The 6,870-nt window shown below is 42.4% G+C and overlaps 1 pseudogene; it reads right to left on the bottom strand.

Annotated features, from left to right (window-relative positions):
• Nucleotides 1-4,647: 4,647 nt before the first annotated feature.
• LOC142751155 (U2 spliceosomal RNA) lies at nucleotides 4,648-4,717 on the bottom strand (annotated as a pseudogene).
• Between the last annotated feature and the right edge of the window lie 2,153 nt (nucleotides 4,718-6,870).

The raw sequence follows: 6,870 nt of genomic DNA on the forward strand, positions 1-6,870 counted from the left end.
TTCTTTTCATGGTGCGGACAAAAATACAGGTGGAAAATTTGTCACAGCATGTGAACTGGGTTGCGGAAACCTCATATGCATGGGATGCAGAATCATCGGCATGTCATCGTTATCCGTATCAAATGCAACATGTGTGAATACGGCCTTAGGGTGAGTTAAAAAAAACCTCTGTTAGGCCAAATGCACACGATACTTATTACGTGCAAATTTGTCGCGGGTATTTTCGCAGGGTAATACAGTACCAGCAAAGTAAATGAGATCAAGAAAGTTCATCTACGTATCGCAGAGATTTTCTGCATAAAAATTGACTAGCGGTGCGTGTTTGAAAATATGGTACATGTCAATTTATCTTGCGTTTCCACTCACAAATTGTTTCTGACTAGTTTAAAAAAAATTACAAAAAATCTGCTGCATAAAACCTGCACCTATTTCCGCATCAAAATGTAAAAACCACACATAAAAATGTATCAAAAAATGCATTATTGCATGCAGATTTTACCTGCAGAATTACCTGCGGTTTTGATGCAGATTTTGTGCACCCAATTCCTCAATGTATTCGTGTAGCCTTACAGAATTTGCTAGGGATTTACAACAAATTAACCCTTTACATTGTAAAGGACAGTAAAAAATCCCAGAATGGGTACATTCTACATGTTACCTAAAATACATAAAGAAGGTAATCCAGGGAGACCAATCATTTGAGGTGTTGGGACTTTAACTGAGAATATTTCTGGCTGGGTGGAAAATCTTCTAAAGCCCTTGGTGAGGTGCACACCCAGTTATGTCCAAGACACCACAGACGTCCTCTGCAAACTCTCAGCCCTAGGTCCACTACCAGAGGGAACAATATTGGCAACTATGGATGTGGAGTCTCTGTATTCTAACATCCCCCATGAGGATGGTATAGCCGCATGCCAACACTTTCTTCAAAAGAACAATCTAGCGACAGAGCCAGCCCTACAACTCATCAGGTTCAAACTCCATCACAATTATTTTTTATTTGACAAAGACATATATCTGCAATGTATGGGAAGCGCTATGGGTAGCAGAATGTCACCACAATATGCTAACCTGTTCATGGCCAACCTAGAGGAAGAGTTTTTATCAACCTGCGCAACTAAACCTTTAGCATATTTCCGGTACATTGATGACCTGCTGATAATCTGGACAGGCTCTGAACATGAACTGCTTTCTTTCCATAAAAACTTCAACAAGTTCCATCCTACCATCAAACTCACTCTCAACTACTCTACATCTCAAATATATTTCATGGACATGACCATATACATGGGAAACAATACCATACAAACAACAATCTACCATAAACCTACAGGCCGTCCAGCATATCTGAGATGGAACAGCTTCCATCCGAGACACATAAAGAAATCCATCATCTACAGCCGGGCAATGCACTACATACGGATCTGTTCAGACAGTGAAGACAGAAAACAACACCGGCTATCACTGGAATACATTCCTACAAAAGGGATACCATCCAAGGATTATAGACGATCAGATCTGCAGAGCAACAAGAATTCCAAGGAGCAATACTCTGGAGAACAAAAAGAAGGAAGACAACAGCAGGGTGCCCCTAGTGGTCATATACAACCCACAAATTAACATCTTGAGAAAAATTGCTGCTGATCTCCAACCTATATTCAACAAAGACAATAAACTGAAGGAAATATCCCCGGATTTACCTCTCCTTGCATACAAACAGCCACCAAACCTAAGGAATCTCCTGGTCAGAAGTGCCCTTCTCATCACCATCAGAGACTGGCAACTTTCCTTGCAACAGTAGAAAATGCAAGACCTGTACCAACATCTTGTCATCAAATACCATCCACATACCAAAGACAACCGGACTATAAAATCACTGGCACGTTCTCCTGTACATCCTCCAATGTAGTGTACATGATCCTGTGTACAAGGTGCATCAGTAAAGGAATCTACATTGGGGAAACCATACAAAAACTACAAACCAGGATGAATCTTCACAGACATACAATAAAACAGGAGTTGGATCCACCCGTGGGAAAACACTTCTCTGGACTAGGGATGTCACGATACCAGAATTTGGACTTCGATACCGATACTTTGTGTAGTTTTGAGATTTCAATACCAAAACGATACTTTGCGAACAGTAATAAAAAAAAAAAGGTTCTTCAATTTTCTGATGTGAGGCGCGTGGTGTGATGATGAATTTAACCTCCACGTGCCTCACATTAATAGTAATCAACCCCTTTATGTTTCTCAGTCATAAGTATTGAGACTTATTTTAATGTTTATTGTAAAAAAAGGTGTATGTGCATTTTTTAAACATTTAATATTACTTTATGTTTTTACTTTATTTTTAAACTTTAATGCACTGGCATATATATATATATATATATATATATATATATATATATATATATATATATATACTGATATTAAACAGGCGTATATCTATATACCAGTACATTAGCCTGTGTACGGATACTACACGGGCAGTTGTTAGGACATACCTAAGTATGCCCTAACAACAGGAAATATGGTAAGGCAGGCCAGAGGTCCTTCAATGGACCCTGGGCTGTCTGGCCATATATGGTATGGCCCTCGATCGTGTCACAGGAATTCTCATTTTTCCCTGAATTCTGCGGTGGTGGTCAGCTTTGATCGCAGCATTCAGGGGAATAGAGGCGGAGATGAGATTTCTCTGACCTCCAGCGTTATAGAGTAGGGCTGCAGCTGTATAATACAGCCATTGCCCTGCTCCTGACAGTAAGTGCGCACGCGGTCAGCCTGAGGTGATGGTGCTGGACTAATGAGCGGCGGTTTAGGCACTGAAGACAGAACATGGGGGTGTTTTGCAGTGCGCCCGCCATCTTCTGTCTTCAGTGCCCCCGCCGCTCATTAGCACAGTATCGAAACAGTATGGAAGTTTCGATGCATCGTGCATCCATACTCTGGACCTCATCACAGTTTGGCAGATTTAAAGGTCCTAATACTGAAGGGTCATTTAAAAAACAACAGAGAAAGAAAAATTTGGGAATTCAAGATGATAAAATTCCAGTCATTGAGACAAGGCCTCAATCTAACACCTGAATTTATGAGCCACTACATGGACACACGTCACATCCCCCATCAGACTGACTCCAGATGCCTTAACTCCTAAGTCATCACCCCTATAACCTCAGTTTTATTGCCCCGGCTTATCCTAATGATGTATCACCTCATGTACTAATTGTGTTTGTGTAACATCTTAAAAAGTTGTGCTTTTTTTTTTTATCAGTCATTGATTTGTAAATTGACTGACGAAGGGGCCTGTGTGCTCTGAAAGCTGCATATAGAACTTTTATGGTTAGCCAACAAAGGTATCATACCTACTATACTTTTTTCTTTTTTGACACAAAAGTATTTAACATTGCACATTGTAAAGGATGAATTATGTTACAATTCTGCAACGTAATAGGCATGCAGCTGATTTAAAAATCAGCAGCACGTCCTAAATTCCACGCAGATTTTTTTACTGTTGCATGTGCATGGGGTTTTGTTAATCGTCTGTGTGAAGGACGTTTTTTTAATGGTCATCACACAGCTGCATGGATTTCTATGGGGCTATTCACACGGTCATTGCTTTAATGGACCGTGTGAAGGGCATGTAAAAAAAATTGGACATGTCCTATTTTTGTCCACTTTCACTGATCTCGGGTGCAAATCGGCTGTGAAAAACGGCCATTATTGACGACTGATTTCACACACGTTCGTCTGAATATAGCCTTATATTGTAATTTGTAGTGAATTTTCAGTGCCCAGTCCGCACCAAAAATAGGAGACAAGTGGACAAGTGGCCTTATTCAGACGTCCATGTTCGGTCTGTGATATACGGACCGTGTATCGGCCATATTTCCCAGACCGACCGCAGTTCAGGGAGCCGGGTTTCTTGTATCACAGTTTTTTATTGAAAGCCCGAGCCGTGCTTTCTATCACCCAAGTGCAAAAAAAAAGTGCAGGAGTGCCACACAAAAAGTGCACAAGGATGCGATCTATCGCAGCCCTTCTCTTAAAAGAGAGAGGCCCCGCATAACCATTCCCTGACCCTCCAAGCCTGAGGCCAAGAGGATCGAGGATCGATGATCCCCCCTTGCCGGAGCTTAGGGAGACCCAACAACACTCCAAGGCTTCAACCTAGGCTGCCACCCCAGTGTCCACCTTGGAGCCTGCTTCTACTTACACCTCGCATCCGAAATCCTGTAAACAAACGTGACAAACACACAGTGAAAAACAAAATTAAATAAGTGGATGTACGCTGTGATACAGCCTGGACATCCGCCATATATAAAAATTCCTCATCTCCCAGCCAGAAGGCCGGGAGAATAAAGGTGTGTGCTCATATAGTGTGAAATAGAGTGCGTGCAAATGTACCTTCACTCAGTGGGATCCCACCGCCAGTGAGTTAGGGCACCCCAGGGTCACCAGCCCTGGGGCACATAGCAACTCGGGCTTCCAAACTACCCGACCTCCTGACCTCGATCCGGTGGTCGCCTGGTCACCTACAAATGGTACCTTTAAACCAAATGCGTACACCAGAGCCATGACCGTTGTGGTTCCCTGCCCTCACCTCGGCGTTCTGTCATCCCCCTACGATGGCCGCTGAACCACTGGCAGGGATGATTACTAACCTCAGCTTGAGCAGGTACTACACTTGATCTTAGCCAAAAGGCAGAGAAGCGATCACAGTTATCTATAATCATAGGAGTCCCTCCCTTTCCCGTGGGAATACTGTCCCCAGTCCCGTACTGAAAACATTGTTACAGCATGGGGCAGCATTCCCGCGGAGAGGCAGGGTCTCCTAGCAGCATTGATAACTGTGATGCTAGGAGTCTGGCTCCCTGAATTGTGGTCGGCCTGGGAAATACACGCTCCGTATATCACGGACCGAACACGGCCGTCTGAATAAGATCTTAGTCTAGTTACACAGTGCGGTCAAATCCCATTTTTTTGGGCACAATTTTTGCAAAATCGTGGCAAAAACATGATTTGACCGCACTGTGAGAATATAGCCTAACAGCACTATTTTTTTATATTTTGTATCCTTTTTTTATGCAATTTTCGTAATCGTGGCACAAATAGCGTGTATTGCCGTGATTTTTATATTATCGTGGCAAAACTGCGCCATTTTTGTCACGTTTGCGAAAATCGAGGCAAAAAGACACTAGGGAAACAAAAAAAAAATCAAAAACATTTTAACATACTTTATATATTCTACAAGTGGGGTCAGGGGGAATGGGAAGCAGGATGGAGAGGGGGGGACACTCACCAGCCTGCAGGTCCAGTCGGCTGTGTAGAGAGGGACGTGTCTGATGGACGGCTCTCTCCACACGGAACTTCTGCTTCTCATGCTGCATCTTCCTCTTCTGTAAGTCCTCTCAGGGCCCCAGCGTTAGTTACTTCAGAGTAAGGAATGGGCCCTATTACATTGCAGGGTCCGTCCTATCTCCAATTGACTAATGCTGGGGCCCTTATTCAAATGTTTAAAGCAGCTGAGAAGTGAGCGGGCCCCTATTTTTTCATCACTCTGGTCAAGCCCCTGACGGCAGTACCAGTAGTACTGCCCTGATGGCAGCCCTGTGTCTATATATGGACAGAGACATCAGGGTCTCCTTCTAGGAGCGGAATACCCAGCCAGAGTGTCCTCAACGAGCTGGCCGGGGATTCCTCTCCTGGAGGAGGACTTGACATCACTGTCCATATATGGATAGTCACAAGATTAACCTAGCACATATATATATATATATATATATATATATATATAGATCAGTCATAAATGCATAAGCGACTAAAATCCAAGGATGCTCTGAAAGGAGACCTCCTTTCAGAGTGTCTGGCAGACAGACGCCTTAGGCTCCTATACCCTCATCTTTCTCTGTGCACAGCGGCAGTGATAAAGGCCTGTAATGGGCCTTTATCATCCTCAGACTTTGGTCGCCTATGCATTCATGATTGATCTATATATATATATATATATATATATATATATATATATATATATATAAATTTAAATATATGAAAAATACGACAAAGATTTTAAATAATCGTTGCATCAATGACATTTTCTCCTTTTTTTCTGTGTGCTGGGTTAATCTTGTGACTGTATTCTGGGAATCCACACCAACCCTATAAACCGAGACGTCAGGGGCTCCCTTTAGGAGCGCAATACCCGGCCAGAGCGTCGACAACGTTCTTGCTGGGGATTCCGCTTCAGAAGGAGTAAATGGCAGAGCAGCGACTGGATAGTTTCTTGCTCTGACATAATATTCAATTGTGTCTGCATCCTGAGGACACAGGTACAATTGAATATGGTAGTTGCTGGGACACGTGCGGCAAATTCGGGACTGTTGGCAAATATTCCACACTGATGTACTGTTTTATTAAAAAAAAGAAAAGAAAAAAAAAGTTTTCAAAGGTGTACATAGCCTTTAATTAGTTTGTATGAGGAGATTTGACCATATCTGCCATGTGTTTGGCCTTCTTTAGCATCTATTCACAGGTTATGGTCATATTGCGTTTTTCATTTGTAGAGATTTTCGCAAATCTGTGATAATGACATGGTTATAAAAGTAATTTTACAACTACTGTTGCAAAAAAACGTGATTTGACCTCAACGCGTTGGAGTTCAGTTGTGTAGGGTAAGGGGGCTTTGCTGTAGATGTTATGCGAGGGGAAAGTTTAGTTATAGTTTTTGTGTGGGGGAAGGAGGCTTGACTGTTTTGTTCTGTTAGGGTATATTCACATGTAGCAGTTGAGGTGCAGTTTAAAACAACACATTAAAACTGCTTCTAAAAATACACAAGCGGTTTTATTATGATTTGCCGTGGTTTTGTGATG

Source organism: Rhinoderma darwinii, chromosome 3 (assembly GCF_050947455.1).
Source record: "Rhinoderma darwinii isolate aRhiDar2 chromosome 3, aRhiDar2.hap1, whole genome shotgun sequence".
Classification (NCBI taxonomy): domain Eukaryota; kingdom Metazoa; phylum Chordata; class Amphibia; order Anura; family Rhinodermatidae; genus Rhinoderma; species Rhinoderma darwinii.